We start from the raw sequence: 12,470 nt of genomic DNA, 5'->3' as shown, positions 1-12,470 counted from the left end.
GCTGGGCCAGGCTGTAGCCAGAAGCTTAGAACTTCATCTGGGTCTCCCACGTGGGTGGCAGGGGCCCAAGCATTTGAGCTGTATTCCATTGCTTTCCCAGGCACTTTAGCAGGGAGCTAGATTGGAAGTGGAGCAGCCAGGATTGAAACCAGCACTGATATGGGATGCTGGCGTCATAGGTGGCAGCTTAACCTGCCATTCCACAGCATTGGCTCACAAAATAAAAAAATTAAAAAGAAAAAAACATTCCCATATCACTTCTTCTGTGGGCAGATAGATCACACCTCATTTCAAGGCTTGCTCTGTGTTCATGGCAGAAATCAGTCTGGGCTGGTGCCATTCTCGCACAGGAGTGGGGGCTGTGCCCAAGTTCCTCCCAGCACGTGAGCCTCAGTGAATCCCTGAGCCCTGGTGTCCTGCAGAGTGGTCCGCAGACGGCAGCATTGGCATCACCTGGCTGCACGCTGGGGCTGGAGGACCTCCCTCACAGCCGAGAGCCACTGGATCAGCCTCTGTGTGTTCACCGCATTCCCAGGTGGCTGGTAGGCTTGTCAGAGTCCAGGAAGTCTTGTGACTTTCTTGTTATTAGCAAGAACAAAGCAGGTGCCTTGAAGGAGAAAAAAGCCAGTGTAAGCAGCGGCCCTGGGAAAGATGGTGTGTTACTCAGCAACCTGGAAGTCCCAAGGTCAATGCAGGTTTTTTTTTTTTTTTCCTCCAACCCTGGCAGTGTATGGGACTCATGTGAACTTCATTAAAAAAAAAAAAATAAAGCAAAGTTCTAACTTGCATGACTCAAAAAACATTTCATTGTTTCTTTAGGGAGAAATAGATCAGAACAGACAAAGTTGATTATACAGAGCAAGGGAAAAAAACAACTCTGAACTTTTAACCTGTGGGAGTTGTCATTAGATCCCGAGAGGCACAGAACTCCAGAATTCAGAACACTCGTTTTCCATGTTGGCTGCACATATATTCGTGTCACCTGGGAGAGCTTTCCAAATAGTCAAAAATACCGATGCTGAGCCCAGCCCCAGATACTCTGAATTAAGTGGCCTGGGGTGACAGCCTGGCACTGTGTAGTTTTTGAAAACTCTCTCAGTGGCCGGCGCCATGGCTCACTAGGCTAATCCTCCGCCTGTGGCGCCGGTACCCCAGGTTCTAGACCTGGTTGGGGCACCGGATTCTGTCCCGGTTGCTCCTTTTCCAGTCCAGCTCTCTGCTGTGGCCCGGGAAGGCAGTGGAGGATGGCCCGAGTGCTTGGGCCCTGCACCCGCATGGGAGACCAGGAAGAAGCACCTGGCTCCTGGCTTCAGATCAGCGCAGCACCGGCCATGGCAGCCATTTGGGGGGTGAACCAAGGGAAGGAAGACCTTTCTCTCTGTCTCTCTCTCTCTCTAACTGCCTGTCAACAAACAAACAAACAATAAAACCTCTCTCAGTGATTCTAACTGCAGCAAACGTTCAGACATTGGTTGTCCTAAATGCAAGGCACATCGCGATCCGTGATTTAAAATCATCTAGTAGCCAAATTAAAAAGGAAGAACAAGTGAAAGCCATTTTAATAAGTATATCTACCTAAGCAGATCTAGCCATGCATACCAAGCATCCTCAGAAAGCTGGTAGGAAATGAGGATCATGACAAAATGATGCATGGGTTGCAATTTTTTTAAATTATGTATTTGAGGCAGAAAGAAAGATGGACAGAGAGAGAAACAGAGACAGTGAGCTCCCATCCGCTGGGTCTTTCCCAAAATAAAACAGTGGTGGCTGGGCCGGGTGGAAGCAATGGCCTGGAGCTGGGAGCTCAGACCAGGGCTCCCATGTGGGAAGTAGGAGCCCAGTTGTCTGAGCCAACCATCACCTCTGCCCTCCAAGGTCTGCGTTAGCAGGAGATCCGAGTCAGAAACAGGCAGCGATATCGAATCGAGGATCAATATGATAGGGACACGGACATCCTGAGTGGCTGTCTTAACTACCAGGCTAAATAAATGCCCAACCCTCAAAAATGGTGGCACCCACATGGATTTGTGTTTTAATTCCATTTTCCACGAACTCTTTGAAGTCCCTCCAGGTTACCACTTGGTCATGGAAGTAATATAAAAGAAGGATGTGAGCTCTTTAATGCTTTTCTTGTTGGGGCTGCAAGATATGTATTCTAAGTTCACAGCACATCTGCACTCGCACCAGAGACCTTCCAAGGTGAGAGAGCCACACGTGGCTGTGGCTGTTGCAGCGGACGGTGCCGCTGCCGTCTCCACACAGCAGTGCCAGCCTGCGACAGATGCGGCTCTACCCTGGAAAACAAGATGATTGCCCGTTTAAAGTAGAAGAGATGGCTCCGAAGAAAATGAGGTGTAATTTAGTGTTATTTCCTGTTTATAAGCAGCCTCTTAAGGATCACTGTGGACGTTCAATAAAGAGGTAGGATTTGCAACGTGTGCCAGGTATCTTCCCAGAATGGAAATGCTGTCTGGAATTTAAGGGACACAGGCACCTTTCATGATGCTATATTAAGGCTCACAGATAAATACAGTGCTGAGTTTCCCAGTACCCTATGGTATGGATGAGCACTGAGCCTCTGATTTTGACCTAGGAAAATAGAACATAGTCATGGGCAAGTTTTTTCCACTCTCAGATTCAACTAGTTGGGAGTGCAGGCATCGTTGGGATTTCGGTGTGTGGAGAGCTGAGCCAGTGTTGGGGTCAGGGATGAGAGGAGGAGAGACTCCTGCAGCTTGGCTTTCCCCGTCCAATCTTCCTCCTCCCAGAAAAGAAGCGTCACTCACTGCCACTCTCCCAAGCCAGCTGTTGGGTAGAAGAAAGATCTTCCCAGTGTTAACATCAGATTCGTTTCCTAGGACCCAATTTTCACATTTTCTTTTTCCTAAAGAAATGAGGGAAATCACTGAGCTGATGGCGCGCGTTGCTCTGTACCTAGGCCACGCAGCTCCCCGGGGACTGAGGCGAATGCACAGAGAATCTCAGTGATGGGTGCTGCTTTGCAGGGCAGTGGATTTATCGGGAGCGATGGAGGCACTGCCTTCTGGTGCCAAGTGAAGTGCTGGAGGCGTGGCGGGCAGTGGGTTCCTCTCCCTGCACCCCTGCAACCTTGTCAGCCCCCCGGCTGCCCACGGTCATGTTTGGAATCCTTGGCACTTGTCACCAACTTGTCCTTGCCTCCTCCCCCATAGGTAGCGCCTCCCCAAAGCTGACCCTGATTTAAGAAAGCACTGGGTGGACAGCATGTATCTTTGGTCCACCAAGCCTCTCCACTTTGAGCCCTTCTCTCACCCTTACCACTTATGCTGCCTTCTTTCCTGAAGGCCCTGGACTGTTCACTGTCACAAGCCCTTCTAAGCAAGCAGCGGTGAACTTAGTGACTCCAAGGAACGTCCCGTTTACGTCCAAGGGCAAGTGACAGACCTGTCATTCTCCCAGTGCTGTTGTGAAAAAGTAATAAAGCACCATCAGGCATCTGGTGGGGGTGGGGGATTATCTTAAATGTTGGGATGAAATTAGAATCCATGGAACCATGAGAGAACCTTGCCTAGACAATAGTGATGACTTAGTGCTGAGGGCATTATACTCTTGTTGGAGTTATGAACCTGCAATTATGATAGGCTGCCACCAGGGGGCACTTGCAAGCCTTTGTTGTGTGGCCCAACTATCAGGCTTGCAGTATTCAGAGAACCAAGTGATTTTTACATTTTTGTTGTTGTTGTTGTTTGATTTTTTTTTAGGATTTATTTTGTTTACTTGAAAGGCAAGGTGAGAGAGAGATACAGAGAAAGAGAGAGAGAGATACAGAGATACAGAGAGAGATTTTCCATCCACTGGTTCACTCCCCAAATGGCAACAACGACCAGGCTGGGCCGGACTGAATCCAGGAGCCAGGAGCTTCTTGTGGGTTTCCCACGTGGATGAGGGGCCCAAGCACTCGGGCCATCTTCTGCTGCTTTCCCAGGCCATAGCAGAGAGCTGATCGGAAGTGGAGCAGCTGGGACTCAAACTGGCACCTGTAGGATGCCAGTGCTGCAGACAGCAGATTAACCTGCAGCACCACAGCACCAACCCCTTACTTCTTTAGAAATAAAGAATTTAAACAATATTACCCTAATTAGGTTTATGGATTATTCATCTGAGTAAGTTCTTAAATCAAGGGCTAGGAGAACATTTGCTACCTACCTCACTGGCCCTGTTTTCATCATTTGGGGTCACTTCGTTTATAATCCAAGACACAATACCTGTTCCTTCTCACTTACTCTGATTTCTTATTTGGGAACCATGCTCTTTATTAGGGCGAAGGAGAACTTCAAGACAGGATTTCCACAATTTCTGTAGCCCAACAGTAACTCATACCTTCTCTTTTCCTTTTCTACTGCTACATTAAATGGAAGGAGCTTCATTGTGTGTTAAATGTGGAGAATATTCTCCTTAATTGACTATGAAGAAGAATTGCATGAATCCTTGTTTTAAAAAATGCAGTAATTTTGGTTGTGAGAAGTTAGAAGGACTTCTTGGGCCAGATCACTTAGAAGTTGCTCATTAAGAAAAGACTGACACATTGGAGCTGGAGCTGTGGCTTAGTGGGTTAAGCTACGGCCCTCAGCACCAGCATCCCATATGGGTGCCAGCTTGAGTCCTGGTTGCTCCACTTCCAATACAGCTCCCTGCTAATGTGCCTGGGAAAGTAGCAGAGGATGGCCCAGTGCTGGGCCCCTGCACCCATGTGAGAGACCTGGAAGAAGCTCCTGGCTCCTGGCTTCAGCCTGGCCCATCAGGGGTCATTGAGGCTGCTTGGGGAGTGTACCAATGGATGAAAGATATCTTCTCTCTCTCTTAAAAAAAGTCTGACACTAGTAGGACAAAATATGTGTGACTTACTCTGTGTGAAAGTACGCAGGTGGGGGGTCATCCTGCCCATGGGCCATATAATGCAGGTGGAGTCATTTGGTCTGGCCCTGCGAAGGCATCCACAGGCAGGACATAAAGTCTAATAAACGTTCAGCATGCTAATTTTTAACTTGATTTTGTATGGCTTGTGAATGATGTTATAAATATCCAAGTGGCCTTTGGAAGACGACAAGACTCCCTGGCCATACTTTACAGTGTTCCCTTTGTTTAAAGATGAGGTATAAATCCTGTGGTCTAACGTGAGTTACTGCAGGCCATCCATAAGTGTATTAATTTAAATTCACGCTGACATGACAGTAACGGCATGTTAGGAAGAAGTCTTAGGGTTTCACTCAGGAGGTTGTGCTTAGTTTGGCAGGCCATAGAGAGCCACAGGTAAGGGGGTTTCACTCAGGGAAATGGGAAGTAGGAAAAAGATTCAAAAGCTTGCTGGAGACAACACCCACAGGCCCAGGCTGCAGAGCAGATGTGTAGACTCAGAAGGGAAGAGCAGTTAAGAAGGACTCGGATCTTGAGCAGGGCGAGATGAGAGTGGCCTGGGAGAAGACGGCTAGCGGTTGTTGGGGAGAAATGGATTAGACTTGAACTTGAACATGCAGCCTTGACGATGAGGTAGAGCCCCTCCACAAGTGTGCAGCGCCATTCTCGTGTGATAAAGTAATGACGCTGATTAAACACGGGGCAAGTATGTCATGTGTGGTGTCCCACACAGGCTGACCTCTCATTGTCAAGGGCATGCTGAGGGCAGATGGGAACTCGGTGCTTGGCTTGGGTAGCAGATGGGGTTATGGGAGGAGCAGTGAGGAAGTAGCGGAGAGCAATGAGAGGCTGCTCCAAGGGGCGGAGCAGATGGGGGATGATGGGCTTTTGTTATTTATTTACTGATTATTATTTTTTTTAATATTTGAGAGATGGATAGAGAGCTCCCATTCACTGGTTCATTCTCCAAATGCCCTTAACAGCCATAGCTGGGCCAGTCTGAAGCTGAAGCTGAGAGCTGGGATCAAGACCTGCGTCTCTCATGTGGGTAGCCGGGACTCAGCCACTTGGGCAGAGTGTGCATTAGCAGGAAGCTGAGGTCAGAAGTGGAGCCAGGACTCGGATGCGGGCACTCGATGTGGGCCGTGGGTGTCCTGGCCTGCATGTTCTCTCCTAGGCCTCGTGCCTGCCTCTCATAATGAGTTTTGCTCTGGTGGACAAGAGCGTGCACTTCAAGTAGAATTTGACTGAGTTCAAAATCAGACTCTGCTATATAACTAGCTGGGTGACCTTGGACCACTTAACACCATGTCTGTGTGCTTGGATTTCCCCACGTGGGAAATGGGGATGTTAAAATGCTGTGCTCGGTGGCAGGCATTTGGTGTAGCAGTTAGGATGCCCTCGGAACACCTGCAGCCCCTATTGGAGGACCCAGTTGAGTCCCAGCTTCCTGCTGATGCGCACCCTACGAGGGCAGCAAATGATGGCTCAAATGCTTGGGTCCCTGCACCCACACGGGAGATTCAAACTGAGTTCTGGACTCCTGGTTTTGGTCTGGCTCAGATTTGGCTGCTGTGAGGACTTGAGGAGTGAACCAGTAGATGGAGGACCTCTCTCTGTCTCTCTGCCTTTCAAGTAAAATGAAAATGAAAGTCTGTTCATGGGTTTATGTGAGGATTAAGTGAGATTTTGCTTGAAAGTGCTGAAAAGAGGGCTGGAACCCAGCAGTCACCCCCAAATTGGTGAGTTATTAGTGGTAGTTAAGTCAGAGGACATTTCAAGGTCAATGGTACTAAGATTTTTTTAGAGTGCTGTGGGCAGGGGCAATGTCTGTCTTCAGGATGTTGAATTTCGGTGATAGTATTGATCAAGCAATAGCAATAGCCATAGGAAAATGACTCACGCTGACTTCTTCCAGAGTGGCCTTCTGGCTGAATTTCACTCTTCCTCATGCACTTGAACAAAGCCTGATTAAAAGGTAAAAGTGCGTAGGAGAGTGGGTGATTAATATTTTTAACACTAAGTAGTATATTTGCCTTGCTTTAGAAGAAAGGTCAACGGTACACTTGCCAAACAGTATTCTAATTATTGTGTCTGCCTTGAATATCATATTATAGTGCCTAATGGCGTTAGTGAGCACTTATAAACATGTTCTCAGTGCTCAGTGTGTAAAACACCCTGTACTTCTGTATTGTCCTGTCACGTTTTCCCTGGGCTCTGTGCCACGTGTCCACCAGTAATTTCATTACATTTTTTACAGTTTTTTTAAAAGATTTATTTGAAAGGCAGAGTCAGAGAAAGAGAGGGGGAGAAAGAGAGATCTTCCATTTGCTGTTTCACTCCCCACATGCCCACATGACTGGGGCTGGGCCAGGCTGAAGCCAGCATGCAGGACATCCGTTGGATTTCCCACTTGGATGGCAGGAGCACAGGTACTTGGCTCATCATCTGCTGTCTCCCAGGTAGTGAGCAGGAAGGTGGATCTGAAGTGGAGGGGGAACTTGATCCCAGGCAGTCCTACGTGAGATGCACGCATCCCAAACAGGGCTTAGCTGGCAGCGCCAGAAAGCCTGTGCCTGCAATCTCAATTCCATTTTCAATGAATTTTTATAAATACCCTCTTAGAGTAGCTCAAAGTACTCACAAAAAGCAGTGCAACTTTTCTTTTTTAAAGATTTACTTATTTATTTGAAGGTCAGAGTTACACAGAGAGAGAAGGAGAGGCAGAGAGAGAGAGAGAGAGAGAGAGAGAGAGTCTTCCATCTGATAGTTCACTCCCCAATTGGCCACAATGGCTGGAGCTATGCCGTTCCGAAGCCAGGAGCCAGGAGCCAGGAGCTTCTTCCGGGTCTCCCACATGGGTGCAGGGGCCCAAGGACTTGGGCCATCTTCTACTGCTTTCCCAGGCCACAGCAGAGAGCTGGATCAAAAGTGGAGCAGCTGGGACTTGAACTGGTGCCCATATGGGATGCTGACACTACAGGCAGTGGCTTTACCCGCTATGCCACAGTGCAGGCCCCAGAAGTAGGACCTTTTGAAGGCATTTGTCAAAACTAACCAGGTTTTGATAGGCTATTGAAAAATCTCAACGCATCTTTCCTTAGCATCTGGTACCTGCTGAATTGATTTCTTTCCTTTACACAGGAGCTTCCTTTGCTTACGTTTGAAAACAGAGGAAGAACAGAGAAAGGCTGGGAATTTGAAAACAGCTGGGGAATGGGTTACAAGTCCTAGTATTCGCTGCCTGCCGTCTCTGACACACCCGTATGTCCCTGTTGTCCTGATATACCCGCAGTAGACTGTTTATGGGGAGCAGAGAGAAGAGAGCAAGGAGAGAATTTATTGGCGGGTTGTGGCGCCGTGCCCTGGAGTCCAGGGTGGAGGACGCTGCTGGGCCACAAACTGGGGACGGGCCCTGCAGGAGTGACTCCCTGTTCTCATCCCCGCCGCTGCTTCTCTCTCGGTGCTAATCTCCGCTGAAGGCCTTGGAATCATGGATCCGTCACACGCAGGGAAGGAATGGCCTGGCTGGGCCACTTGGGAGAGGAGGCTCCCGTGTGCCAGTGCAGTGTGGCTGTGCAGGGCGCAGCGTCAGCACAGACCATGGCCTTTCCTACTGCACTTACTTGGGCGATGAGTGAGTGGTAGAGAGCTCGAGACGCATTGCTGGCACCTGCGCGTTGGCTGCCGGTGGTTTGAGTCATGGCTTTGACATACATGAGAACACGGCAAAGCATCCATGTGGCCTGTGGAAATTAGAATGAAAAGGTAAATATTTTAGTATAAAAATTATAAAATCGATGCCTAGCTTTTGCATAGTACATATTTTTCATAAATTTTTGAAGACCCACGATATGCATAGAGTTCAAATTTTTTTGCACCAAAATGGATTTCCCTTTGTAATTCCATTTTCCATTTTTGAAGTACCCTTGTATGTAGAGTGAGTAAACTAAGCAAACATACAGCGTGATGTCAGCTACATGCTAGGAAGCAGAATAAAGGAGGCCGAAGAGACAAACAGTGACTGCCGAGATGGCCAGGGAGGGTCTCTTTGTTTGGGTAACCTCTGAGCAGACTCCCGGAGTGAGGGAGGGGCTAAGTCAGGAGGCTGTGGAGGGGAAGAGTTCTGGGCTGCTGGCAAGCCAAGTGCAAAGGCCCTGTGGCTCTCACCCGGGTGTGTTTGAGGAGCAACAAGGAGGAGGCCCCAGTGGCTGGATCCCAATGTCAAAGGGGGAGAGCGGTGGGAGAGGAATCACTGTGCTGGTGGAGACAAGGAGAGGGCGTGAGACAAGGAGGTCGGATCGTCATGAGGGACTCTGTATGCTGTTGGCATAATGTTTACTTTATTCTGAGCACGATGGGATTTAATAACCAGAAGACAAACATCAAGCACGATGCCGTCTATATTCTTCTATTACCCTTTCTTCTCTTCATCACCGTGACCGAAATCCCTTACATGAAAGGAAAAGACACACACGTACCATCCGGCAGGAGCTATGGGAGACGGCACCCAGGAAGCAGCCAGACCGTGTGTGTGGGAGCCGCCATGGATAGGCCCATTCTGGATGGCATGGGTGTAGCTGTGGCTTTTAGGTTTAGAAGTATCACTGTCGGGACCACCCACTACCTTGGCGACTGGGTGAAGAAAGACCAGGAGCACCAGGTGGGAACAGCCCAGTGTGAGTCAGCGTGGCTCTGCTCCCACCCGTAGGCTCACAGTAAATGGGAAGCTCTTTGTGGGTGCAGAGAGGCCTGCCGGCACACGCCAGGGAGACGGACACGCAGGCGACACCCAAGACTTCCCAGTGTCAGAGCGTGGATTGGGTCTTCAGACATCATTCTCGTAAGATGCAAACAGGGATGAGGAAGCCAGGGGCCCTGTGTCGTCCTTGTGATGCCCCTATGGCAGGTGCACACGCCCGACTCCTGGCCACTTCGGGTTTCCGGCATTGAGAGCCACAAGCAGATTCCAGGAGCCGGGACCTGAGGGGGTGACTCACCAGTTCCGGACTCGGCAGCTGTAGGTTCCCACTCTGGCCTTGTCCCCGAGTGACTGGGTATACGTGCGCCAGTGTCTCCACTTCGCTCTCCCCTTTTACCACCTCAGGTGTTGCATCTCTAGCTCCACAACTCAGACTCGGTCACCACGCGTCCTGTTTAGCAAGCACCCTGTCTTTCAGGCCTCAGCTTCCTCATTTACAATATAGGGGCCCCAGCGTGAGCCTGCTGTGGGGGAAGGGGGTGCCCAGCTTTAGAGAGCGCTGGAGAAACGCACCTGACTTCAGTATGCAACAAACAGGAGCCTGAGCCTCCTGGCCCAGCACTCGATGCCTCGAGCATTCCTTTTTACCTGTCGTTGGTGCCCAGTACTTGACCTGGAGCTGTAAAATACATGCAGTCCGCATCCGTGCTTCCCTGAAATGCCCTTCAAGTCTTCCTGTTCCCACAGTCCTGCCGAGCGCGGGCAGGGAGAAGCAACCAGGACTGATGAAGCACCTGTGGCAGACGGGGCACTTCACATCTATTGTGTCGCTGGAGCCCAACGACATTTTAAAGTAAGTGTTATGATCTTCATCCAGCAAGTCAGAAAACAAAGCTCTAAAAGAGCAAGGTGTTTACCAACGGATAAAGGGGCAGAGACGGAGCGTCCTCAGGGGTGTGCTTGAATCCCAAACCTGAATTCCTTCCAGGACCCTGTGTGGTCTACACAGGTGCAGGGCTATTTGCAAAGACTCAGGCTTATGCGCAAAGGATCCCTCCCCATCCCCAAACCAAACAGCAAGGGGCTCCGACCCTTCTGAGCTGGTCTGCGAATCTCATCGGATTCTGTGAATAATGAACGCCTAGGAAAGGGGGCTGGTGCTGCTGTTGATGGTTGGGTGCAAATCTGTCCTTGGGGAACACAGGCCAGTGATGCTTGTAGCCTGTTTTTAAAATCAGCACCTTCCCTTGGCTGTCTGCTCTAGAGTCCTCCAGCCCGAACAGGTGTCCTCATTTTCTGCCTGGACCCCTTCACGGGAAGCTGTCACCCTTTGTTCCTGCCTTGAATTTTCAATCTTCAGGCCTTAAATCCGACCACAGGCTTCTCTTTTACAGAACAAATGGCCCTCATGCCTTTGGATTTCTCAAAAGGACCATTTTCTTAAATTCTTCATAATTTTCAGAACTCTTTTTTTCTGAACATTTTTTCAAACTTTCCACTCCTTGCCAGAGTCCCAGAGACCAAAATTGAACACTTAATTCTAGTAGCGCTCTGAGAAAGTCTGCAACCAGATGTCTGCCCGCTGTTCCTATAGTCTTGTCTCCTTGCGTGTGTGCCCAGGGGCATGCTCTGTGTTGTACAGTGGCAGTAATATGCTGGGTCATTTTCCTCGCCGGGAACCCTTGCCAACTTTGAGACAAGCAGCAAATTCTGGGATGCCGGGACTTTGAACAGTGTCTGATGGAGCTGCTGCCCCCACGAATGTCATGGACAAATCCTGGCCACCGCCCTCTTCATTCCAAGAAGGAACCTACATAACCCTGAGTATTTTTCCCCACCAGTATCACAGAACTTACAGAGGACACCAAACAAATAGATCAACTAAATGTACCTTATTAGAATTCCTGGCCCAAGATTGCAAAATCCTAAATTCAAAAACAACAGTTTACAAGCAGTTGGAAGAAGTAAGAAAATAAGCTAAGATAAAGACTTCATAATACAAATCGTGTCCGAATTTTGAAACTACCAAGATTTGGCCTCTATTTATAATTTCAGAGGGATTTAGAAGGGATTACTCAGAATAAAGAAAGAAGCAGCTTACTGCTTTTAAAAATACTCTCCTAGGTCTGTAGCCACAGGGAACCTGCTCGGAAGTTGATATTTGAAGATTCTGTTTCTGATTTGAATAACGATTTTGAGTTACCATCTCATGAAACCTGTTTTTCCATTCAGTTTGGGGATTAGATGTTTGGTTGCATCTTTGAGCTGTATTTTCTTTTCCTTGAGACTGTGTTTTCCAGTTTCATAGAGACAATGAAGACACAAATGTTTTGATTTACAGACATTTCTCCTTTACAAAATGGATCAAAACAAGCAGCCGAGACCGGCCACACATCCTCTCTCCCACACTGACACGTCCCAGTGTGGCCTGCAGGAGATGAGTCACCTCTCTGTAGCTGAGGGTTTTTTTTTTTTGGAAAACCTACCTGCGCACTGTCCAACGTACACGTGGTTCTTCATCGGTGACTCCTCAAAGAGATTAGCGCCCCTGACGTCTCTGCCAGCTTCTTGCATTTGTCCCGTTATCTGAGATTCCAAGCCAGCCCTTCCAGGGTTCGTCATTCTCACATTCAATAGTCTCATTCCCGGTGCAAAGATAAAGCATCAGGCAAGGGAAACCTTGGACAGTCCAGTGCTAACGCTGCCGGCTCACCAAACCCCTTTCTTGTTTTCGTGTTTCTGACTTGCCTGACAAAGTCTTTGTTTCAGAACATGGGGCAGTTCCACTCCTTAGGATGCTCGTGGGTGTCTGTGTCTGCCAGCGGGCGGGGCCTGTCAGCTGTCCCGCAAGCATCCCCCCACCCTACCCCCTATG

General features: G+C 49.0%; 2 long non-coding RNA genes across 6 annotated transcripts in view; one reads left to right on the top strand and one right to left on the bottom strand.

Annotated features, from left to right (window-relative positions):
• Positions 1–12,470, top strand: part of LOC127483831 (uncharacterized) — a 112,802-nt gene that overhangs the window by 50,274 nt on the left and 50,058 nt on the right. The window lies entirely within an intron of this gene.
• LOC149122982 (uncharacterized) lies at positions 7,553–12,364 on the bottom strand. The gene is made up of 2 exons (XR_016218510.1): positions 12,082–12,364; positions 7,553–8,639 (listed from the first exon to the last, which is right to left on the bottom strand). It is a non-coding gene; the product is annotated as an uncharacterized LOC149122982 (long non-coding RNA).

Source organism: Oryctolagus cuniculus, chromosome 12 (genome assembly GCF_051225735.1).
Source record: "Oryctolagus cuniculus isolate XC-2025 breed Fujian yellow rabbit chromosome 12, ASM5122573v1, whole genome shotgun sequence".
Classification (NCBI taxonomy): Eukaryota; Metazoa; Chordata; class Mammalia; order Lagomorpha; family Leporidae; genus Oryctolagus; species Oryctolagus cuniculus.
This window is presented reverse-complemented; position numbering and strand designations above follow the sequence as displayed.